This window comes from Buteo buteo, chromosome 5, assembly GCF_964188355.1.
Source record: "Buteo buteo chromosome 5, bButBut1.hap1.1, whole genome shotgun sequence".
In the NCBI taxonomy this organism is placed as follows: domain Eukaryota; kingdom Metazoa; phylum Chordata; class Aves; order Accipitriformes; family Accipitridae; genus Buteo; species Buteo buteo.
The window spans coordinates 16,636,314-16,663,129 of record NC_134175.1 but is presented as its reverse complement, the minus strand read 5'-3'; the positions used below and the strand labels follow the sequence as shown (position 1 = coordinate 16,663,129).

At 39.8% G+C, this 26,816-nt stretch overlaps 1 long non-coding RNA gene across 1 annotated transcript in view; it reads right to left on the bottom strand.

Annotated features, from left to right (window-relative positions):
* Positions 1-4,958: 4,958 nt before the first annotated feature.
* LOC142031084 (uncharacterized) overlaps positions 4,959-26,816 on the bottom strand; it is a 148,542-nt gene continuing 126,684 nt past the window's right edge. Inside the window, exon 15 of the long non-coding RNA XR_012650398.1 lies at positions 4,959-5,963. This is a non-coding gene — a long non-coding RNA (uncharacterized LOC142031084). The remainder of the gene's footprint in view (positions 5,964-26,816) is intronic.

Here is a 26,816-nt window from a genome sequence, read left to right as displayed (position 1 = left end):
GCTCTATAGAGAGGAAGCTCCTGCACCTTTGCAAACGGTTTGTAAAAAAGCACATTCAGTAACAAAAGCAAAACTTTTGCATTAAACATAAGAACCAGTATGACATAGGAGTAAATATAATAGAATTGAAACAGAGTTGATAAGGACCGGTAGTGTAGTTAAGAAAACAGAAGCTCCTTTCAACGGAAAAAGACAGTAGTAACATATCTGCCAAATTTTTCAAGTGTTGAAATACTACACAGTTCTTTCCTGCATACTAAACGTAATCCAAAGATATGAGTAGACCTAGGTAAAGCTCATCCTTTCATAAGTTTGTTGGGTTTTTTTCCTGACAGTATTCTTATTATTTCTATCCAGTCTTTCCTACATTTTTATATCTTCCTCCTGCTTTTGGTTCCAGAAACAATTTTAGAGGTCAGTAAAACTATTTGCCCCAGTACTGCAGTGCTCTATTAAACTCTGGCCTCAGTGAGAACCAAGCAAGAGTCTAAATTGACATAATTTAGTTTCCCAACTGAATCCTTTAAGGTGCAGTTTATAATGCAGCACAATTTGAACATCAAAAAGGTTAGATACACCAACTTGGAAGTTACATGCTCCAGTACTGCCCATATAACCATTTTTAGCCCAGTAGTAAGCTTTATAGGCAACCTTATATTATAGCCCATTACACTACTATGTAGTATATATTCAGGCACAGTGCAATATTTTGGCCTATAATCTAGAATCTTTTAAATTTGAGGACATTAAAAGGTAGCAATTTAGAGTAAAAGTTTGTTTAATCTTCAGATGTGCTACACTGCATCAGCTGAAAAAGGTAGCAACATTTACTTAAGTCTTCACATCTTATTTTCCTTTGTCATAGAGCAAGATATTGCACTGGAGTATCTTTCACACATGCTGCTGCAGTTTTGCAGAACCACAGCCACCTAGACCTCCATGTTAGGCTTGCTTAATTTGTTGGGAACATTTCCTACCTGGGGAGATCTGGCCCTTCCACTTCAGCCTGGAAAATTGAAGTCTGAGCAAGTGTGACTCAAAATTTAACCTAATGAAGAAAACTGAACTCATATAGCACTTGGCTTTCAGTGATAGCTAACTTTCAACTTTAACTCAATTTTTGTGTGCCTTGTACACACAGAGGCCACTTGCTAGAGGTTACAGAAGAAACAAGGAGCTCTCAGATCTGTTCTCCAAAATGCAAGGTTGCAATGCTTTCACTTCTTCTCCCCTCTCTAACTCTGAGACCTGAAGTGCCCTCATAATATCTAGACTCAAGTCTCATCATTTAAGTTTTGCCTGCCAAAAGAATTAAACCCTGCACTGCTCCAGTTACACAGCAGCTTCAGGCCTTCACATGGGGATACCCCTCCTGACCCCGCTACTGCAATTTGTCAATCGCCCACAGTATTCATTATCACAGATACCCGCAGGGGACAGCTCTAAAGACGTCTCACATGGTATGACACAGCAGCAGCGTTGTTCCATCAGTTTCAGGATATAACAGATCTGCAAGCCATCCATAGCAGATGGCTGTTGAAGCATGAAAAAGAACATTCCTCCTAAGTGGGGGCTGGCTGAAGACAGGAGGTGCTTTTTGACACCAGCAGAAGAGCCTGCTGGGTCTGTACTAAACCTATAGAACAATTATGTTTAATGGTGTATAGAAAGGTTATTAGCAGCATCCAGGGCTAAAATGAATTTCACAGAATTCACCGGATGACTTCTGGAGTCTCGACCATGGCTTCCAGAGTTCACCAAATCACCTAAAAGCATTCCAGTGAGTTGCAATAAAGTATTTCAAAATAAATTATAGGTTTCATTTCCATGCAAATACAACATTAAGTTACTTTTTTGTGTGTTTCAAGTGAAATAAAAATGCTCAGAATTTTATAACTTCATAGAATGCTAGAAGTATAATACAGGTTTGCTTGCATAGCAGCAAGAAAATAGTGTGTAAGGATTCATTAAATCATCTTCACCAATTCGGAATAAGACTATTCTGATAGGTCTGATTTGTATTCTAAATGTATTTTGCACAATTACTCATGCTTTTGAGAAAAGCTAATGAGAAAAATTACAGACAAAGAAAAAAATGCAGCAAATGTGAATGAAATTATCTCCAACTAATTATTCAGTCATTCCCAGACAAGAAAAATACCTAAATAAATTCATACTCTGCTTTTTACCTTAACTATTACTTCCCATTGAGTCTTAGGACCCAAGAAAACTATTAAAAGCATTTAAGATTATTTGAATGCTATCTAGTTAAAAAGAGCATGCAAATAAGAAGGGAAAGGCTAAGTTTTACTTGAAGAGGTAACAGATATGAAAGTGTGATAAATCCTACTTGGAAGATATTACATGTGTTATAAACCATGTCATTCATATTATTTTAAAAAATGAGCTTCAGGTCTAAGGGCTAAAGAAGTCAGGAAAGCACATGACTAGTTTCAACTGTATTCAGGGCAGAAGTTCAGCACATGCTCATCGCTTTTCTGACCCTGTCCCACTCCATGGTGCAGGACATCAGACCACTGCACCTTCTTGTGCTTCTTCCAGTGGGCTACCTTCTAAGTGCTGAGAAAGCATGAGAGGGTAAGACCAGCAGCAGCTGCCAGTCCCCTTTTCTCCTGCATTGCAATTCTACTCCCTGAGAACAAGTAAAACATCAAAAAGGTTCTGGGCATGTTCAGGGTCTTTCCAATAAGTTTCAGAAGATTATGTCCTATTTGAGGTGTATCCTCATGCTCCACTTGATCCTCCTTTACAGATAGGTATGAATTTGTAATTACACACTACATTTACATATTTTTGTATATGGAGATCAAAAGGCATATATAAAAAGTGGCTGAAGAAAGTTTCTTCAATTTCAAGTCAGTTTTGGAAGCTTCAGGTAAACGAGGTTAATTTGTAGGATTAGAAGGAGACATTTAATACATGCCAATTCATAATGTATTTTGTTATCAACAGTCACAGCTGTAAAGAAGTTGTGGATTTTTGTTAAGAAAGCTTAAAATTTTGTGGGCTACACAAGTTCCAGGTGCTGGTCTGTCTTCCAATGGAAGGAAAGAGTAAGTTTATTACTGTTGCAGACAAAGGCTGTCCTGTTCTTCCTTTCTTTGTAAATCACACAGAAATAGTTATACCAGTTGTTTTTACCTCTGAAGTAATTAACTGTAATCTCATCAGTTGCTTTACAATCATTTATACACTCTGAGAAATTTGCAGCAACAGTCTAGAACCAGACCACTAAGACTGCAGCTGCCTTCCTGCATGGCCCATCTCTGTGCCAGATGGTGCAGTCCTGGAGACACCACATCTAATCCGCTTGCAAATCTGCTCTCGCATCACTTTGTGTTATGCGTTTAGCCTTCTGTAGTAAGGCAAACTGAAGTAGAAGTTAGTTACCATACTGAGACAAGGGAAGTCAAAAGAATCTCAGTAGACATAATAAAGATGAAAGATGATGTTTAGTGCTTACATTGTTGAAATTAGCTGAGGTAGAGACAGGCCTTGATAAGAAGAGCTGGTCCCAAGAACCAGCCAATGAGGTAGAGACAGTTCCTGATAAGAAGCAGGAGCAGGCCCCAAGAGCCAGCTAAGACTGGTCTTGCGGCTTGGGTGAATACCAAGAAATCACTGAGCCTGCACAAGGAAAGAGGTTACTAGAGGTGACAAAGAGCAGTCATCTATCTTCATCTCTGTGACCACCAGACGACCACCATAAAGAGGCATGTATAGGCATATTGTGAATATGTAATACCTGACTGTATAAACTTGAGGCAAACTGCCGAGTCGGGCGTGCACGACTTTGGTGGAACTATCCCCTGTGCTGCCCAGCGCTGAATGAACATACCTACTTTACAATCTCACTGATTGTGGAGTCTGTTTTCCGCACGTCAATACTACACCAGACTGAAAACTGCTGCTCTTCAGGACCCGATTCATGAGTTGAGCAGACAACCCTGCCTCAGGGACAAAAACATCCATCAAAGCGATGCAGCAAATGGCTGGGGACAGCAACAGCATCTGTTGTCAGGTCTGATCCTCATCCCCTCCTGTCTCTCTCAGAGCCTGTATTTTCCAATGGGGATTAGGGTAAACCAGAAAATATCTTTGTGTCTGCAACATCGCAGGAAAGTCACCGATTTCAAAGAGGGCTATTTGTGTTGATCAAAATTAGAACCAAACCACTGAAATTTATGTTCATGCCCTTCTCTGTTTTTTCAATGTTACACCAAAAATAAATATTTAAGATTATTCCTAGACACTACTAGAACTATGTTCAGAGCTCTACAATAAAGCTGCATTTAAACAAATACCAATGAACACACATTAAAATAACTTAATCTGACAAGTAGGAGTGAACAGTAGGAAAGTTCAGAGGGAGAATAATTGAGGGTACGCATGTCTACTTTGAAATCACACACTTTCAAGAATTATGATCAAATATCCTCAGTGACAGTGAAATTAAAAGAAGTGTTATTTTATTTTGGAGATCAAATATTCTAAGGTGAGATTACTTGAGCACTTTAATGAACTAGCTAGTTATTTGAAATTTACTTCAAAAAGCACCAATTTGCTGCCAGAAGCAGCACATGGCTCTCTTCACCTAGCCTTCAGCCTAGCAAGTAATTTTTCTTTTGGCCCTTGAACTCCTTATTTTCAAGATAATGAGCTACAAAGAGCATAACTGAATTGGAGGCAGGTTTTTATCTGAATATGGTTGACAAACAGTTTTTTTGTTACTGGAAAATAAGGTAGAAGAAGACACAAACAGATTAATAGAGTGAAAGGGTGACTTCCAAAACAATTTCACTTTAACATATTATTAAATCAACTCCAAATAGAGTTTGGAGGAGGATGCTCACAGGATGAAAGTGTTATAAACGCTCGTGACAAATTGGAGGAGCCAATTTGTATTAAATAAAAGATTGAATTTATTAGCAAGCGATAAAAGAGCAAAACAGCGCTGGGCGGCCGGGGAGGCAATGCTCCGCCACAAGCTCGCACCGAAACTGGGGAAGAGTCTCTTTATTTATACAGTCTTTAGTCTCTGATAGGTGACGGCTGGCTGGTATCTTCGGTATCTTGTGCCATCAGTTGTTAGGTGGTCGTAATCTGCCTTCTGGTGGTTGTTGGGATGAAGGCCGAAGTCTTCCTCAGCTGTTCTTTAGGTGACTCAAGTCCCATCCATGCTCTGTAAAACGTCTTTTTACATATGCTAATCATCAGTACGTATCAGTACGTAATTGTCTACTTAACTGGATACTTATGGTCTTAGATAAGTGAAGAATGTCCCTACTTTGACAGGTTTTAGATAAGTGAAGAATGTCCCTACCCCCACATGCGATTTCATGAACAAAGTTAACCCGTTCATTACAAAAGTACACTGTGGAAACACAGATTATAATATACAATTGTTTTCACATATGCCAATAGTGAACTGATATTGTTTAGAGAAGTTTCAGATCATCTTACATTTGGGGTAGCAGCAGATGATTACAGCAAAGAATTCTTTTGCAGATTTATTAGGGCTTAGCCTTCAAACTAAAGATATTAGTGTATTTTCCTTAGAGGAGCAGAACTACCCATCTTAACATCAGACCACATCTGATTTTGTGGGGGGAAAAGGATTGCAGATGATGGCTTGCCATTCCTAGAGCTCAGAGAAGCTGAGTTTCAGCTGATCACATCCTGCTAAAGCCTCATTCTCCTCAAAGAATACTTAAGGTCTCTTACAAAGCACTTGAAATATAATTAAGTAAATTTTTATATGCTTCTGCATATGAAGACTGTATTTTTCAGTCAAAAAAATACCTTGGATTTTTTCCAAAATAGTTTCTGAATTTGTTCAATTCCTTTGCAGGAAATATTTCCCCAAGAATCACTGGTTTCTCCTGGCTGAACTCATTTCAACAGCTGTTTCCCCAGAAGACAACAGGTTTGTGGGGTTTTGCCTGCAGGTAACAAGACAGCACTGAAAATACAGGTTACACGAGCTTTAACTTTCCCAAATAAAAGACATTTATAACATGAAAGTTCTCTCATTTTTTAACCATTCAAGTTCAACCAGGAAAGCCAATTCCATTTAATTGGTATCCTTGCATGCAAGCTGGGACACCTCAATTTTGCTCTGTTATCTCCAATTCTGCACAAAGCATCGTCAGAGAAAAAAAAACAGATCGTTTACAGCTACTTGTCAGCAACACCACCTCTGGTTGCACCCAAGGAACCTCCAAGTCAAGAAAGTGGCTGGGAAAAGTATTTTAGATTATACTTTTAAGTCCTAGAAGATTTCTATCTTTCTGGGGGAGAGAATGCCAGCTTGCAAGCCAAATTTCCTGGTTCTTCTGACTTGTAGGAAAATACCACCTCGTAAACATCTTTACAATGGTCGCAAGTTTGCCCAGTGTTTCCTTGCTGGTTAAATAGGCACTGTGTCTCACAGGAACTGGGTTTTGCCAAAAGAATGAAGGAACAGATCAACTGAGAAATTTAGCTCTGCAATTTTATGAAGAGTTAGTTTGGTCATCTTCTGTAGTAGTTTATTTTGGCTAAGGTTGAATATCGGATTCCAGCTTAATTTTAATAAAATAAGATTAAATCAATAGGTTTTAATATGTAAGTGAAATGAACAAATCAGGAACTGGGGCTAAAAGGACTGTAGCACATCATCAGACCATTTTCTTCCAACAGTTCAAGTGGGAAGAGGTAAATTCCATGTTGTGCAAACTTCAGCAATTTTATCAAGTGCAAGTCAGGGTATTTAGAGAATGAAAGACTGAAAAAAAAAATTGGGTAAAACCAATATACAGATTACTAGGTTTTTTCGAAAGATATAAGTATGTAGTATTTACCAGCCACAAAAACCTTACAGAATACAAGCAGACCACACAGCAGTGGAAGAACAAGCACTGAGATATGTGAAAGAGGAAATCTTCCAGGGGATGGGAATTCCACCAACCTCTCAGACATATATTTGAGAGCCGTTGCTTTCTTAATGTATGTTACTCAGTCCAGTCCTTTATTTTCCTATTTTCAGTCTTTCATGCTTTATCTCAGATATTTTTTTATCTGCTAAAAACATCTTTAACACTGTGGTCAATGCTGCTTGCACACTCTCCCACTCACTGAAGCTGCAAAGGATGAAGGAATTAATCCAATATGCAAGAAACAGCTTTAGACAACTTTTTTATTAACATAAGTCATACATTTTTCTAGAAGCAGGGCCATGAGCTTGATGAATACAGCTGTGAGTGGCAAGGCGAACATTTTGCTGCTGCTCTTGTTTTATTGAAGATACTTTTACATGAAACAAGGTTGACAGGAAAACTGCAGGAAATGTGTAATATAAAGCCATTATGTAAGCAATAAATAATAATGAAGTATTTGTACAGTGAAAGCTATTTTTAGCAATAGAAAAAAGCTTTGGAGAAAATATCTATAAACATAAAGTACTAGGAAAGCCCTAAGTTCAAGCTCCAAACTTCAGCAGTGTCTTTTTTATAGCATAGCTCTTGACCTTCTGAATTAATAAAGCTCCTAATAGCAAAACCAGAGCATCATTTTACTCAGGATGGTTCACCCACCATATACGCCAAGCAACAGGGAAGAGCCCCACAGGCCAGAGGCAGCATCTCCAGATGCTGATGGGTCACATCTGTTACCAATATTTAATAAAAGTTGAAATTTCACTTAAGTCGGGTTTGGTTAAAAGGGTAAAAATTGTAGAAGATAGGGGCTTGAAGCACACAGTAGCTATAGAAATTTAGGAACATACAAAATGTGCAGCATGCAATCATAAAAGAATAAGTATTGTCTAAGATCAGTTAACCATAGAAATTTAGGCAATTTGTTAGATTATAGCGTCTAGTCTTAATGAACCAAGAGAGAGATCGTTATGGACTTTAGTTCTGTGGTTTAGAAACCCTACTTTGATCAAGAGACCAGTTAGTGGAATTAGGTAAGATTAACCAATGAATGTTATAATATACGAATATTGATGAGGTGATGTGATTGAGGGCCAATCACTAGAAACATTAAGTGTAAGAATTAACATTGAATGTACTTTATGTAAATCTAATACATGATGGCAAAATCGTACTGCGCAGAATCACATAAGAGAGGTCAACTATCGGACAAGGTGAGGAAGACTATGGAAGACCACCAGAGGGCTTCTGAAGACCACCAGAGACTTCACCACGCCTGCGTAAAATGACGTTTACATATGCTAATGATTTATCGGACAATTGATGATTATGTATGGCATTTCCCAGAAATCTAGTGAATATGTATAACAGGTGTGTATTTAACCTGCATGATTGAACCAGACAGGTGCACACACTAGGTGGAGTGATCCCCTGTGTGCCCAGCGCTGCAATAAAGAAGTGCCTGCTTCTTAACTTCTCATTGCTGTTAAGGAGTTTTAATCCGGTTTTCGGCGACACATCCACCAGGAAAGCTCATCTCCTGCCACCCTCTCTGCACCCACACATGCAACAATAGCTCTGATTGCCTGCACAGTCCCATCCCACGAATTCTGCCCACAGTCCACCCAGCCAAGTATGTGTAAGTACTCCTGGTTTTAGTTGGTCTTACAGAGGGTCTTTTTGTCCCTCCATTCCAGTTTCATTGGAATTAATAACTTCCCCTCTTAGCATCAACTCCACAAATGCTTTATGTATTATATTACTAACATTATTACAAAATACTAACAGTTGTTAGTTACATTAATAACTACTTAATACTTTTTTGGATAAGAAAATTCTAAAATTTACTTCTGCTCCTAAATGTGAAATCTTGAGTCACAATATATAAAATAAAACCACTCCATGAAACTCTTCTGAAAAAGGGATTATTACCCCACAAAAATTCAACTGCAGTTTAAGGATAAATTTGTTTGGCCTTTTTTTTTTTCCCCAAAAATACTGAAAACTATCAAGCAGGATGTTTTCACATCATTAATATCCCTAATGTTGGTTTTCAGCTTTCTCCCCCACCACATTATTATCAACTTGTTTGTATGAACTAAAATGATTATTTCCTCAGAATACTACACAGGAAAAACTCAAGACAAGACAGCTGTTATTTTTACTTTGACAAGATTGTACAAAACACTGCCAGTTAGAAAAATTACTCAAAATGGTAATGCAAAGTCAGTGGGGAACCAGCTCACTTCATTAAACATCTGCATCAGAAGTCTGAGACTCAAATAGGAATTAAATGGGTTCACTGTAATCCATAATATTTACTGTAGCATGTTGTCTCATGTTTTCTAGTATAAAAGTATTAAACAAAACCGAGCCAGTCACCATTCGTCTTCCATAAACGTTATGTTTCCCTTGCATTTAATCTATAAAGCACTAAAAATAAAGTGATTAAGGTATATTCACATGGTTTATGGAAGAATTTGCTCACTTTTGTTCATCCACTTCTACCAGTTGCTGCAAAACACCAAACACATACTGACAGCATAAATGATGTAATCTAAACCCCAAGATTTCCCCATAACCTGGTTCTTTCACACCAACTGTCCGCAGCAAAGTACTAGCAAACACTGTAACAGCCTATACTAAATCAGTCTGTTCTTCCCTGGGGTTTGGCACATTGAAGGCTGAAGACAACATACAGAGAACTGCCTACAGACTCCTTTTGGAAAGACGTTAAAACAGTGCTCTAGAGAAAGGGACCAGGAATATAGAATTAGAAACTTAAGATTGGAACTACAGAACTTTCTAGGAAGAAAGTCACCAATCTACAGATTAAAGACAGTTGTCTGCAGGCATATCAAGTAACAAGATCCCTTAAATTATTCATAGGAAATATTTGAAGTAACTGGTTTTCCCCCTCTGCTCATAAAACCCTAAACTCTGCATTTCTATAGGCCAGTCACTTGCAGAGGACAAGTTTTCAAGTTCAGGAAAACTTCATTGGTGTGATGTTTCAACACTGAACACAAAGTGCACCCAGTATTGATAGCATATGTCCATACATTTCATGTGGTTTGTGCAAACTTTTATGGTTTTAATATTTTGTACCTTCTATGGAAACTGGTTTGCTGCTAGGTGACTGTGCAAGTGAGATTTGATAAATGATCCTATATTAACATTATGGTTGAAACAATAGACAAAGAGTAACCAGGGAGATAATTACAAAGTCTAGTCAAGCGATTAACTAGTAATTATTCATAAGTTTTGCAGTTCTTTGCTCTTATGACTAGATGTTCCTGTACGCTAGATGAGAACAATGTTGAAACTGACCACATGTGATTGAAACTGTGTTAAGCTTCAAGATCAAAGAACAAGGACAAGAATAAAGACTTCAAGGACAGCTCCCAATTGTTCCAACAAGTCCCTTCCCAAAAGTGCCTTTGGGGAGTTGGGCATATATAAAAATTTATGAATGCCCCACTGTTTTCCTAATTTATATTCTAAAGGTTTACAAAAATATGCCTTTTCACTTTGGCCAGTTGCTCCTTTCACCATGACATAATCATTTCCCAGGGGCATCAAAGCCTGATTCAGAACCGAGTATGTTGCTCCTGTATCTACCAAAAATTCTACCTCTTGTTGTGTTTTCCCTAGCTTAATTATAACCAGTGGATCCGCTAGGGTAGATTCCCCAGGTTCCCGTCAGTCTCCCTTAACATGGGCTACCGTTCTTCTTGTTTGAGCCCTCTGATCCTCCTTGTTCCTTGGGCATTCCCTTTTCCAATGACCAAATTTCTTACACAAAGCGCATTGATCCTTGCCCAGTCAGGGCAAGTCTCGTCTAGGCCCTCTTCCTCTTTCTTCCTGAATAACAGCCATTAATTTCCTTCGCCCTTGCCTATATCCTTCTTCTCTGTTACTAAATACTCTCCATGCTTCATCCAACAATATTTCTAAATTCCTACTCTCTGTAGGGTGTAATTCTGAAGTTTGCGCCTTATATCCCCTGTAGATTGACCCAAAAACAGGGATACTAATTGTTGTATTCCTACGTCTGACCCAGGATCCAGCGGTGTGCTGCGGCGCATTACATCCCTCAGTCAATCCAGGAATTCAGATGGAGACTCGGAAGGACTCTGTTTAACTGCATATAAAGCTGACCAATTTATAGTTTAGGGGATTGCTCTCCCCATTCCTTTTATAATCCACTCCTGATACCCCTGCAATCTTTCCATATGTGCAGATCTACTAACATCCCACTTTGGGTCTTGGAGAGGGAAATATTCCTTAATGTCCCCTCCTGTAATCTTATAATGATCTTCAGCTAGGTTTCCTGCTGTTTTTAAAATCAGCTGTTTCTCTGTCTCAGCCATATATTCCAATACTAGCTGTATATCCTTCCCATCAGGGTTATGCTGTTTTACAATAAATTGGAAATGCTTAGCTACACTTATCAGATCTCTCCTATAATCTTTGGCAACCTTTTTCCATTCCCCTAGGTCAGCAGTAGAAAAGGGTACTTTGATTAACATCGTCCCACCATCTGGCCCCACCGCCTCTCGGAGAGGTACTTGTAAAGCTGTTGAGGTAATTTTCTTCCTAGTACGGGAAGATACAGGACTGCTCGGGGGGGTCGGAGTTCTATCCGAGTCTGCATCCTGTTCCTGTGGTCAAGGGGAAGGCTTAAACAAATCAGTTAGGTCTTGTTCTGGTACCTGATGAATTTTATTTGTCTTTGTACATCTTTGTCCAATACTACATGCCGAACAACACCACCTCAGTTTACCTGTAAGCTCCTTGTTGTTCTCTCACTCAAGTGCAAGCACCATGGGGTCCTGTGGGGGTACCATTCCACAGTCCCTTTGCCACTCCGGATGATTTCGGAGGGTGAAAAACACGTCTGCATACGAAACCTCATCCCATTTTCCTTCTCTCCTTAAAAACAGCATTAGTTGTAATAGAGTATTATAATCTAGTGACCCATTAAGTGGCCACTTAGCATCACTTTCTAACTTATACAACGGCCACCACTGATTGCAGTATTTAATAAGGTTCTTTTTACTTTCCGTACCTCCGGTCCCAACAATATCTTTCCAGTGGGCAATTAACACAACCTAGAGGACTTTTCCTCAATATTCCTCCTTGATTGTTTCCCATTTTATAACTCCTCCTAATGATTCTTAAGTTTGATTTTGGCTTCTCCTTTTAATAAGCTTCCATGCAAATCGTTTCTTACACTTCTTTATAGTCTTCCCCAGTTTTCCCTCCCACACGTCCCAAATTTCTGGAAGTAAATTTTCCTTTACACACCAATCTCAGTATTTTGGATTCTTAGTGAGCTCTTTCCCAATCATAAAAGTGTGGAATTTGGAGAAAACACTCAAGGCAGTCTGGTTTCCATCTGCTAGATGTACAGTACCAGCTTCTCCCACAAGATTTACACTTCAACAAAACCCAAGCTGGATGCTAAGTATTATATAGTCCAGTTGCAAGCCCACATACAAAGCAGGGAATCACCCCTATTAATACGTAAAGACATTCACACATTAACAAGCATACATACACCTATAAATTTCAACATATCATTTCCACACACCCACACAAAATCTTTAACATAAATTTCCAAACATTCACATCATGCAATCATCGCTCCAGCTGACAACCTTCAGCAGCTGCAAAAATAAACCAAGCGCAATTGCGAGGGGGTGCGCTTACCCTTCTCCTGCCTCTTATATACCAGTCATCGACAGGTCCGTCCTGGCTCCCGATACTGGGATGCAGCAGTCACCCCGGAATTGCTCGATCTACCCCCAAGATCACTAGTGGCCGCTCTATCGGTCAGCAAATCCCCCCTTGTTACCATACAGCGTACCCTCCTCCCATACGGGGACTACGCTGCACGCCAGACGTCTCTGCACGATTTACCAGCTGACCCGGCCTGTACGATTTACAGGGTCCCTCTGTGACAACATACCGTTTGGTCCGCGGCTTCAGGAGGTTGTTGTCTGCTCCCGCGGTGAGCGGCTGGCAGTGGAGGCTCCTCCGAGGAAAGTGCTCGGGGCGCGCCTAGGGGCGTCCGCTCCGCAGTCGGTCCCACAGCCGAGCAGAGAGTCTCCTGCCTGGCTCGCCAAACTGGTGGGCAGAAAACAGACTCCACAATCAGCGAGATTGTAAAGTAGGTATGTTCATTCAGCGCTGGGCAGCACAGGGGGTAGTTCCACCAAAGTCGTGCACACCCGACTCGGCAGTTTGCCTCAAGTTTATACAGTCAGGTATTACATATTCACAATATGCCTATACATATGCATGGCCTATCCCCGCTTCATATTAAAATTAGCTCCAAGAGGTCATTTCCATAGTCTCCTCTCAACTGCGCCTGCGCAGTGCCTCTTTATGGTGGTTGTCTGGTGGTCACAGAGATGAAGATAGATGACTGCTCTTTGTCACCTCTAGTAACCTCTTTCCTTGTGCAGGCTCAGTGATTTCTTGGTATTCACCCAAGCCGCAAGACCAGTCTTAGCTGGCTCTTGGGGCCTGCTCCTGCTTCTTATCAGGAACTGTCTCTACCTCATTGGCTGGTTCTTGGGACCAGCTCTTCTTATCAAGGCCTGTCTCTACCTCAGCTAATTTCAACAATGTAAGCACTAAACATCATCTTTCACCCCCCTTTATTATGTCTACTGAGATTCTTTTGACTCCCCTTGTCTCATATACTGCTCTTGATTAGAGACACCCAGCAATAGCTTTGGCTGGAACCCATTACTTTGTATACTTGGTGCTAGAAACACCTTCCCACTCCTATAAGACTAAGATACTTGCTGATGGATTTCATATTACTCAGACACAGAGAAACCTCCCAGACAGCATCACATTTTGCTTCTCAGAAGGCATGGAGATAAAAAGTCTAGGGTTTTCTCTCCTCTTCCAAGTTGCCAGCTACTCTAGTAATGAGAGGTTGCAAATACAGACCCAGCTTCAGCTTAGGACAGAAAACCACCTCCTGAGCACTACCTTCCTTGTGCATCCAGAGACAGACCAAGACATGAATTGCACTCGTGAGCCACAGTTTTTCTGATATTTCCTCCAGCAGCATACCATCCTTTCCTTTCACACAAACATCACAGCTGAGCCCACAGAATTGAACAAACTGGCTACCTCCATAGACAGACAGTTCCCTTAAAACCCAAAGTACATGGATCTTATCTCACATTTTCTTGCCTCAACCAACACACAGTGCTTCCCTTCTATAGGATGAAAGGAGAAGACTGTTACTCTTTGTAACTGTTACTTGAAACATAACAGAACATATAATAGGAACTTCTATTTCAGGGATAAATTTGCTACCTGCCTTCTCAGTAAAACACAAGTGTTTAAGGCAGATAACAAGAAGCTGTTCTATCAGGGAAGAGTACATTATTATTAAGTGATGCTATAATTTATCCTTAATTAGTTGTTTTAGGCATCTGCAGCTTAATCTTGCTTAAAACCCAAGGAAGCATCCTTACTGTACATAAATACCATCAATTCAGTTACCACTATGTATTATTGTAATACACCTGTAGGGTTTGGCGTTCAGAAGATCTCGCAATGTCACGGAAAGTTAGAGGGTTAGTCGCAGCCTTGTGATGTACCTGTAATCCTGCCTCCCCTTGTTAGTATAAAAGGAATTAACCGCGCAATAAAAGGCGGAAGTTGGCGCTCACACTGTGTGTGTTATCTGTCTCTTTCCCTGGTCCAGGCCGACCAGTGATCTAAGCGTGGCACCTTGATATGTAGCGAACGCTACATACACCCATATAATAATATCCATATACTTTTCGTATTGAAAGTGAGGGGCCATAATATAAATTATTTTTTCAAAGTTTGTCATTTATACATCAGAACAACAATGATACAGCATTACCATACTGGTTTACTGCTTCAGGATATACAGCTCGTTGCATGCACTATTCTGGAGCTTCCTGGGCAGTTGGGCATCGGAGTCCTACGCAGTGGTCAACACTTCAGGGGGCCACAGGACATTAACAACCTCATTTCCCAAAAATGCATTTGAGCCATAGCTGTAAACTGGCACTGGTGCAGACACTCAAAGAAATAAATCTCTGTTTTCACTTAACTTTGAAGTAAAGTAATCCTAACCAGTTAGCACTTCGACAGCTGATCAAGTTTTGGCACTTGAGGCGAGGCAGGGATTAGGACTAAACCAACATGAATAGACAACACTGTTAGGACTGACAAATGATATGAGCACAAAATACTGCAGTAGTCACAGGCTTAGTCTTTACTACAACTATTCAAGCAACCCAGCTGAATGCTCCCCTTGGCTTTTCAACTACTGTGAGTATTGGAGCTTCAGACATTGTCTCAACACACAATCAAACAGTGAATGAGCAAAGCTGTTACTTCATTTACAATCTCATTGTGTACAAAAATATGAGGTCTTATACATGCCCTTCTCCATGCTTTTCAGACAATTCTGCAAAGCAGACATCTTGGATCTCTCATATTTAACTGGTACGAGGTTCCTGGTACCTTCCAAGCATTCAGCAAGTCAAAAATCCAATGCTGACTCCATTTTTAAGTTAAGGAAACACATTATGGTACCCTCAGTTTCCTAGATGTGCAGTCAAAATGCATCCAGTTTTAACATAAGTCCAGTTACAGAAAAAGGCAAAAGCCCTCAGGGAAGATATAGATCTAATATCATGAAATTAATTGTTTTTATAAGTAACTCTGGAGAATCAATTTATGTCAGGATTTTTTTCTTCTAAGAGATTAGCATAGTCTTATTATTCCACCAGTATCCCCAAATCCATGTAAATGAATATTCTTACTGGGACTGAAAGTAAGGCTCCATTACAAGCCTTGCAAGAACTAAACGAACATGTTCTCATACCCTCATTCTCTGCACTCTGCCCCATGTTAATAAACACAACGGTTTCATTAAGAGTTAAAATATGAAACTATTATTCAAAGAAGGAGAAAATACATGTAAACTACTTGCAAAGCAAATTTATGTTCAACTTCCAGTGCATGAGAATCTACTACTGCAAGTTTACCAATATATGCTGTGCTATAAGCGATATTACTTTTTCTTTTTGTAATACTGTTAATTACTTATTAAAATCCATCCCAAATAGGATGGCTTGCGCTGTTTATCATTTTTACAGAACTATTCTTTAAATACAACACCATGCCAACAAGCTACCATGCCGTCACTTTCATGTGAAGTCTCATGATTTCAGGTTATACGCTTAGCTTGACTGAAACAAGTCAGGGAGCAAGTCCTCTTGGAACACATTTCTGGGCACGTGAAGGAGCAAAAAGCAATTAAGAACAGTCAGCAAGGATTTACCACAGGGAAACCATGCCTGACCAACCTGACCACCTTCTATAATAAAATGACCAGACTTGTGAATAAGGGGAGAACAGCAGATAGCACTTACTTTGTCTTCAGTAAGAGCTTCAACAAGAGTGTTGTATCCAAGCTCCAATGTAACACTCCAGATGGATGGATAGGTTAAATGGTTGGATGGCCAAGCTCAGTATGTAGTGGTTAATCTCTAGATACAGATCAGTAATCAGGCCTAAGGCAATAACTGAGGTAAGGAAAAGCTCTAAAGGAACATAAATGAAGAGATGTTCATCTGAGTATCGTCAAGAACAGATCAGGAGTTACTACCATTGAACTATTTGCTTTGCCATCTTCTGTCTGATAGGGACAGAAGCGTTCCCTGGGTTGCAGCTGAAAGGAAGACTTCTGTGTTGCTTTCAAGAATTTAGATTATAATCCACCTGGAAAAGAGCTATTTTTACCTTTTTTTCTCTTTACAATGTGTTATGGGTTTGTGTGGCACGGGTTTTTTTGGTAGTGGGGGACAGGCTGCAGAGGTGGCTCCTGTGAGAAGCTGCGTGAAGCTTCCCCGGCTACAGGTCGGACCCGCCTCTCACCCAGGCCGACCCCATCAGTGACAGTGGTAGCGCCTCTGGGATGACAGATTTAAGAAGGGGAACCAGTAGTGGGTAGGGGGATTAGAACGTGAGAGGAACCTCTCTGCAGATACTGGGTCAGTGAAGAAGGAGGGGGAGGAGGGGCGCCTGAGGAGGTTGATGCCCCTGCAGCCCATGGTGAGACAGCAGGCTGTCCCCCCCCAGCCCATGGAGGGGAGCGGGGGAGCAGAGGCCCCCGAAGATGGCCGTGACTCCATGGGAAAGCCTGCACTGGAGCAGTTTGTGACTGGAGATCAGCCCACGGAAAGGACCCACACCAGAGAAGTTCAGGAAGAACTGAAGCCCGTGGAAAGGACCCACACCAGGGAAGTTTGTGAGGAACTGCGGCCCACGGAAAGGACTCACGTTGGAGAAGTTCGTGCAGGACTGTCTCCCGTGGGAGGGACCCCACGGTGGAGCAGGGGACGAGTGAGGAGTCCTCCCCCTGAGGAGGAGGGAGCGGCAGAGACAAGGTGTGGGGAGCTGACCCCAACCCCCATCCCCTGTTCCTCTGCGCCGCCAGGGGGAGGAGATGGAGAGAACCGGGAGTGGGGTTGAGGTGGGAAGGAGGGAGGGGTGGGGGGAAAGTGTTCTAGGGTTTGGGTTTACTTCCTAATGTCCTTGGTTTGTTTTGATTTGTAGTAAATTAAATTGATTTTGCTTCTTCTCCAGGTTGAGCCTGTCTTTTGCCCGTGACCATAAGTGGTGAGTGATCCCTCCCAGTCCTTATCTCGACCCATGAGCCTGCCTTTATATCTTCTCCTCATCCCACTGTGGCCGGGGGAGGCGGGGGGGAGTGAGCGAGCGGATGCATGGTGCTTTGTTACCGGCTGGGCTTAAACCACGACACAGTGACACAGCAAGATCACCTCAAGCTGCACTAAAGCTCGCTATGTTTCAAGGTTTGCTTGAAAGTTGTGAGAAATGGTGGAATAACAGGCTGTGGGAAACCCTTGCATCTTCCAGATGGGGATCAAGCCTACTGTAAGTTTACTATAGATTTTTAACCAAGCCAAGTTTCAGTTTAAGATATTCACCCCGGTTTTGGCATTGCTCCCTCCTGAGTATTGCTCCACAGCATTCTGGCAGTGCTCAGGCCTACAGCACACAACCGTCTTCACTTGGATCTCAGCAAGAAAAACTTCAGAGTCTATTTTGGAAGCATTTCAAAAAGCATAGCCATAATATTCTTAGCAACAGTTTCCTGTAAGCAGAGATTCATTTTTCACTAATGAAATGCTAATATATAACTAACTGAATATTTATAGAAGTTGAACATTAACAATGAACATAGTGATAAATAGCACAAACAGCCATTTAGTATGTAATTCTTTGTCATTGTATTTTTCATTAATTTGTATTTTGCTACTGCAATTCCCCTCATAGAAAAGCTAAAACTTGCATTATAGACCATAAATAGGTGATACATGGATACTTTCTCTTAACGCAAAGAGCAAGGGTTTAAGCTATGAATTTAGAGAATACTTTTCTGTGAGCAGAATTTACCTTTTAACTGTGGATTTATCTGCTGCATAGACTTTGTGCCATCCCTCTCCATCAGTAAAGTCACAGATTTTCAGGTACCCATTGACAAAACAGACTGCTGTGAAGTTCCAGTTGTGCAGCAATTTATATTCCATCTAAACATCAATTGACTTTATACAGAATTCTTGAGGTTTATATCTGTAAACCCTTAATGTTTTTATACCTCAGGAAAGATTTTTATTAACGGATTTAATATTACCTGTGGACATTATGCTTGCAGGACACACCAGATGATTCATCACAGTTGCTGATATTTTTAGTCTATTTTAGGTTTAGTTACTTTGTGTTAATTTCCAGTAGGATACCCTGGACAGAAAAAGTAGTGAGAAACAAAGCTGTAAATGGAGACCAGAGAAAGGGCAATTAACAGCAATTCCAGATTGGGGGTGGGGGGCAGAAGACTTCATAGAAGTGTAGAAGTTGCATTTTTCATCATCAATGACATTGCCATTGTCATTATTAATATGTCTCCTTACATTACTGGTGCTTTACTGCAGTTAATGGCCTATTTCCCATGCTACCTCACACTCTTAATCTGTGTCTGTCTTTATTAAACTAGTAGTAAGTGAGCAAAGACAGTATACTCTCTATTAATGTCTTCCAATGAAGACTGGATGTTGCATTGGTTTAAATAAGAACTACATAGATCCTTAGAAATACTCTTATACTATAAATAACACATGCAATTTGTGTCTTAGTATCCGTAAGATCAAAGACTATGTGGCAATTAATTTTCAACCCATGCTTCATTTAAAAAAATGGACAGAAGGATCTGTTTCATTTGCATGAGAGCATTCAGAGTCAGCAATGCAGCATTTTTTGTGCCTAAAGTATCACAGATTGGAAATACTGATACTAATGTTGTTTTTTCCACTCACTACTGATTTAATAAAGTCAAACTGATTTTCGGTAATTTTTTTAATAACAAGTTGTTGTCCTAACAATACTATAAAAATAAAATATGCATTTAAGGATAAACATTCTTGTTTTTTCCAAGGACCAGAGAAAGCATTTTCAAGTAATTTCAAGGAAATTAAGAATACAAGCCAAAATATGGAAATGGCTATCATAAGACATTTTAATTACTGTTTTATTGCCCAATTAAAAACCCCAAGGAAATGACCTCTATTTGCTACATTCTTTTCTACAAAGAGCAGAAGTGCCAGAACTGCTAGTTCTTAGACTTCATTTTTTCCACTTTCTTTGCACCTCTGTTCCAGCAAAATAGTCATTAACTGAACTACCAAGAAACTGTTTAGGTGACAGAATTTTGCAAACAGACTAGATCAAGGCTCTCAAGAAACTGCCTGAATATTTTCCATAAGGCTGACTATGCTGATATGGGAAGGTTACTTATTAATTGGCCTTTCTTCCCTGTTGGAGCAAGGAACAAAGACAGAGACGCTTAATTTGCATGAAAAAATAACTGGTTTGGTACAAATACAGAACTTCAGTGAAACCATACTGGATTACAAAATTTTGAGGGAAATAGCTGAAAACGTCTGCTAATGGTTGTGCTTACAAAAGTTATTTTCTCTCATGACATTTTCTAGTACTGTTTGCAGTCAAAAGCTGCACAAAGCCAGTTTTATCCAATCTTTTCCTACAGTAAACGGATCTCTTGATATATCACTGAAAATACAGAAAAGTGGTAATCTATTTCAGAACAAAAGTACTCCTTGATAGCAAAGGCTATTTGGATAAGGTAAACTGGAAGTTGGTGCCCAGTATGAGATACAGCTCTGACTGAAATATTAAGGGAATGCAAGTTTCACATCCATCAGGGTTTTTTTCCTCCTGGAGAAGAGGCAATCACCCTAACATCTCATCGATCACAAAAAAAAACCTGACTACTGCATTCAGTTTCTTTGATACTTAGATCAGCTGTGACAATATGTCATTCATTTGACTTTGCAAGACTCTGTAAACTCAACCATCACATTCTTTAAAGCTTTGCGTATCACCTTGCACACAGAAGATGCTCAGAAAAACCACCACAATGATGCTCTGTCACCCCATCAAGTTGCACTATAAAACAGGCTTCAGGAATGATATCATAGTTTTTATCCACCAGTTCTACATATAATGAGAAATAATGAAATAAAGACATTCTTCATGTCCCTGGGTACTTATGGGGAAACAGAAACACTCCTTGTAAACACAGATACTTATTAAAAACATTGAGTTTTTCTACCATCCAGTTCTGCCCGATGCTGTACATAGAATGATTTAGGACAACCTGTTTGCATATCTGGTTTTCATAAACCCCTGTAACACTCTAATCTTCAATTCCTCCTCAAGTCAAACCACATTCCTAGCAGCAACAGCATAGCATCCAAATCCCTTGCATCCCATTTAAATCAATGTACAACCTCTACATTCAATACCTCCAATGCTCTTCACTCTATACCAGCCTCACTTCTACACCTCGGTTTTGCTTCTGAGAATGGAGAAGTTTCACTGGAGAGAGCCAAAATGAGGCACTAGTTCAATACCACAAGGTTTGACCATATAGTCCTTGCTTGGTCACAAGCCTAAATACTGAGGTGTGAAGGGGAAAAGGGAAAGGACAGATTGACGTGTGAAACAAATTTCTGTTCTATAAAAATTATTTCCCCAAAAAGTGGTGGGGGTTTTTTTTCTTCTCTGTAGCATCCTGATTAAGGGGTAAGGAGATGGCAAGATCAACATTCAAAGCAGTAATTTTGTTCAATCATCTGACAAATGAAAGATTACCCTAGAACATATTTGGGAGACAAATCTCTGCTGTGGCTGTCCGTGCAGAACTGTGTGTTCATCACATATGCTGCTGAATGCGTGACTGATTACAGGACAGCTCCAACAGCTGGATATGTACCACACCCCCTCCATCAAACTGCTTCCCCATACATACTAAACCTAAGAGAAATCCAGCGTTACACCTAGCTGTATAAACTGTTCACTGATTAATACTAGCTCAATTTCTCAACACTTTCCCCCCCAGATCTACAGAACATTTGCAAACAGCTTTGTTCTAAATGTGTATTTGTGCGCAGTAGCTTGCCATTTAAAATGTTTTCAGTGTTACATGCCCTCAGTTTCACCTGAATCCAGCTCCCAGAGCTCAAAAAGTAGTTTACTCTGGGTTTTTTATTTGTTTGGGGATTGGTTTTTTGTTTGTTTGTTTTTTAATCACTCCAGTTAACCAATATATGAACCTATTTGTGCAACTGAATTACGGTTCAGTTACTTCTATGACTGAAGTGACCTGTGCTGAAGACCAGAAATTGAAGTTTACAACTCTTTAGTGGAGATTTGACCAGCTGAATATTGATTGGAAGTAAATCTATAAGTGCAATGGATGCAAATAATTCATATTTAGTTTCAAAACAACATATTTTGTATATTAATGGGTCTTTTGTATAAGAGGCAGAATAGATCTGTAATATAATAAATAACTGTTTCCATAGCTATTCTATGTAGTTTCATTTTAATTATTCATAGCCTCATCTTTTTTCATTAAGGTGTCATCATTTAACTCCAGCTGGCAACTAAGCCCCACACAGCCACTCGCTCACTCCCCCCCGGTGGGATGGGGGAGAGAATCAGAAGGGTAAAAGTGAGAAAACTCGTGGGTTGAGATTGTCGTGGTTTAACCCCAGCCAGCAACTAAGCACCACGCAGCCGCTCACTCACTTCCCCCCCACCCAGTGGGATGGGGGAGAGAATCGGGAAAAGTAGTAAAACTCATGGGTTGAGATAAGAACGGTTTAATAGAACAGAACAGAAGAACCTAGTAATGATAATGATAACACTAATAAAATGACAACAGTAATAATGAAAGGATTGGAATGTACAAAAGATGCACAGTGCAATTGCTCACCACCTGCTGATTGACACCCAGTTAGTCCCCGAGCGGTGATCCCCCCCCCCCCCACTCCCCCCAGTTTATATACTAGATGGGACATCCCATGGTATGGAATACCCCTTTGGCCCGTTTGAGTCAGGTGCCCTGGCTGTGTCCTGTGCCAGCTTCTTGTGCCCCTCCAGCTTTCTTGCTGGCTGGGCATGAGAAGCTGAAAAATCCTTGACTTAGTCTAAACGCTACTTAGCAACAACTGAAAACATCAGTGTGTTATCAACATTCTTCTCATACTGAACTCAAAACACAGCAATGTACCAGCTACTAGGAAGACAATTAACTCTATCCCAGCTGAAAACCAGGACAGAGATAAAGACAGTTTAACTGGTAAAGCAAAAGCCACGCACGCAAGCAAAGCAAAACAAGGAATTCATTCACCACTTCCAATCAGCAGGCAGGTGTTCAGCCATCTCCAGGAAAGCAGGGCTCCATCACGGATAACAGTTACTTGGGAAGACAAACGCCATCACTCTGAACATCCCCCCGCTTCCTTCTTCTTCTTCACCCAGCTTTAAATGCTGAGCATGACGTCATATGGTCTGGGATATCCCTTAGGTCAGTTGGGGTCAGCTGTCCCAGCCATGTCCCCTCCCAACTTCTGGTGCAGGCTCAGCCTCCTTGCTGGTGGGGTAAGAAGCAGAAAAAGCCTTGGCTCTGTGTAAGCACTGCCCAGAAATAACTTAAAACATCCCTGTGTTACCAACACTGTTTCCAGCACAAATCCAAAACACAGCCCCATACTAGCTACTGTGAATAAAATTAATTCTACCCCAGCCAAAACCAGCACAGAAGGGAAAACAGAAAGCCTTCATATATAAACATGCCAACTATTCCATGTTAGTCTTTCTGAACTGTCCAGCTTCAAGTATTACTTAATTTAAAGGTTATTTTTCTGTCAAGTAATATCTGCCTGGAAGTCAAGTGAGTAAATACAGACATAATATCCTCTTGCCTGATGTCTCATTCACAGATATAATGGTGTTCCAGAGAGGATTTTGTTGGCAGAACAGGAACACTCAAATTCCCTGCTATAGCTGCACTGTTAAAACCTCACGTAGACTTCACTTCTGCTGCTCAAGTACCAAAGGCAAAATTAATTCTAATTCTCCCTCTTCCAAGAGATGGTTTTGAAGTTGCTGAGAGTTGCTCCTGAGAGCAAGGACCCTGCCATCCATCAAACCTTTGACACACACCTCCTTCCCCAAGGCCTTCATATTTATCAACTTATATAGAACAAGAGACAGTTCCCTCAACTGTTGGTGGATTATTTTACCTATTTCAGCTTCAAGCCACCATATCTACAGCATCTTCATTGAACAGAATGGAGGACAGTTATTAAACCTATTGGTTGTTAAATATTTGTGAACAGTATTTCTTCTCCTCCAACTCTTAACATAAAAAGTTAATAGATTAAGACACATCCCTTTTATAATTATCTGGTTTTCTGCTATTGTCATACCAAATATTTATTTCAAATATGGTTCTTGTTTTGATTTGGTTTTTTAAAGTATAATTCATAAATAGGAACACTATTTGTTAAGCAGCTACACAGAGATAGAAATAAGTTTATCCACGGACAATCAAATCCAGGATGAGCCACCCTAGGTAAGAGACCCTTACAAGATGCAACCAAAGCAAGATGGTTCAAACCTCCCCCCCCTCCCAAAAAAAAAACCCCACACCACCACATATGAGAAAAGTTAAATCATACTTTATCTCTCCTTTTACATCTGTACTTACAGGGAACAGCATATACTGTGGTCTTACATGCATTTCTAGAATTTTGAGAGTATACATCAGCAAAGTAGGTTTGTAGATTACTCTGATACAGAATACAACATAAAGTGTCAGAGTTTATTAATAATATGCTGTGGAAAATTACTTTTCTCATATTATAAACTGATGATCAACATGTTATGTCCCATTTGCTTACTCTGCGGTGAGAGTCATCAGTCTAAGTGTAAGCTTCTGAACAAAACATCATGACAAACAAGGGAGGTTAAATTAATTTCTTTGCCTTTCTAATAGCCACTAAAAACCTAACAAAGGTGTACACACAATACTGACAAAGGCAGGAGATAAGGGTGTTCCTCACAATCATATCAAGCCTTTTTTCCTATATTGTATTCACCCAGTCTCTTGAAACATCTGGTTTAGGTTTGTATAGTTAGTGTCTTTGAAGATGCTGCAAATTAAGACCAATGCCTCTCCTATGGTCAGCTCATAACTATGGAACAAGGAAGCCAGTTCACAAAAAAATACTAAATTCAGAAGTGAATGTTAATTAGCCCCCAGAATGCCAGAATACCCTATGTACAAAATAAAAAATCAATATAGACTTTCATATATCCACCAAATTATACACAGAATCAGTGACTAACACACAACTTAAAACATGCCAAAAGGTGTACGTGGTTATTTTTCACAAGCTTCAAAGGTCCAAAGGCCCTTTGCTGGCTGTGCCAATAAAAAGGCTGTTGATTCCTCTTCCTCCTCTCCTCTACCCAGGTTGATGGGATTCTCAGCTCCATAAAGGATTAACAAATACTACCGAGAGGCATGGAAGAGATGTACTTAGAAGAATTCAAATTACATTAAGTCAAAGGGAGCCTAGGAATAACTCCACAAACTAACCACTGTCCTATCTTTAGGATAGCAAAAAGTTTTTCCATTCATCACAGCTTGAAGTGGCACTGGAAGTAGACTACTTGCATTTTAGTTTCTGTTTCTGCTTGATTATTTACATGAAGTTGAGAGTTAACAGACAGGATTTAACACAAAGAAAACCCCACAGAATAGTGTGCGCAACAATTCTCCTAAAAAAAAGCAGGTACTAAGGCAGTGCAAGGAACTGATTCTTGCTCACTCAAATACTGGATGATTGCTTTAAGACTTGGCCTACTTAAGACACCAGTATTCATTTATAATCCTACATTGGAAACCTTATTTCTTGTTTGAATTTGACCTAAATTCATGAACAGTTTCAGATCACATTTCCCTGTATAGACTATTCACCGAGGGAAAGACATCCCCAACTCTGAATATTAAAATCATGAGAAAAATATCTGAATAGCTTTCTCCAAGAAAGCTCATGAGAGAATACATTCTGGTGTGGAAATTTTTCTGACCTTTTGTTAAGCATTAATATTAAAAAACTCACAAAAGGCTTTTTTGCCTTTTTAGTCACTCAGCAGTTCAACTTTTTCTCCCTCCACCCCCCCGCCTTTTTGCACACTGGCAACTCCCAAGTGCTACCTGCTTGCTGTTTCTCAGCCCCAGAGCCCTCTATAGTGTTGCACTGCTACATGTCCATCATTTTTCATTGCACAGAGCTCAAACATTCATGCTGCAACTCTGGTTTTGCATTGCATTCAGCCTGACAAGCTGCTACGGTTAATTTTTTTTTTCTTTCCTTTTCTAAGGGTCAGTTTTACAGTAGGCCACTGATTATCAGAGATTCAGAGGCAAAAAGAGCGATAATCTAAAAAGCCATGTTATGCATTGTCAACTATTAAAGAACAATTTAAATGAAGAAATCACATGGAAGCACGAAAATAAGCATTCACTTATAGAATAACATCTCATTTCTTGAGCTTTGACTAAGAGCTTCCTACAACAACCTATTTAGGTAAGGCACAAATTTATGAAAGTATTGTTCCTATAAAGCCCATAGATAATGCTGTACATGAATGCTGTACATGCTAAAATATCAGTTAACACTTCATCCATTAACTATTCATAGAGACAGACATCTTACAGATTATTTTTGTAGCAACCTCCCTGCCATAAGCGTGACAGAATAAATTATGATGAACTATGCAGTTCTTGAAATAATTAAGTATAACTATTGTTCTGCCATTTCATTCAATCTTATTTTCGGTCCCTTTGTCATCTAACCCTTATCTAATTACTGCACCACTAGGTTTTCTGACATTATTTTTGCTAACTGCTGAGCATCCCTTCTAGTTATATGCCATCACATAGTTTATGTCGGATCACAGTTTGTGTCTGTTTTAGCAAAAAATTACTCCTCATACAGAGCCATTAGGCCTGATACAGAACTTGAACACTAAGATTGCAACCACCTCTATCTCCAAATATTAAAAATATTCTGTTGCTGTTTCAGACTCAGACAGGTGAATTCACTATTGATCTTCTACTATTCTTCCTTGTAAGATTTAACACTGAAATTGGTTACAACAAAAACAATACAGACAAAATTAAACTTCAAATATAAACAGAGAAGAAAAATGGGTTAATTATCAGGCTACCCTTTTTTAATTCCTCAGAGCTAATTATATATTTTCATAATTATAACTTACTGATAGACAAATCTATATATTCACACAAAAATATGCAGTATTAAATACATCTGGAAAGTCTGCTGAGAATTCCTAGAATAAGGGCAAAAGGAATGACATCAGACTTGAAAGTGCCACATAGAG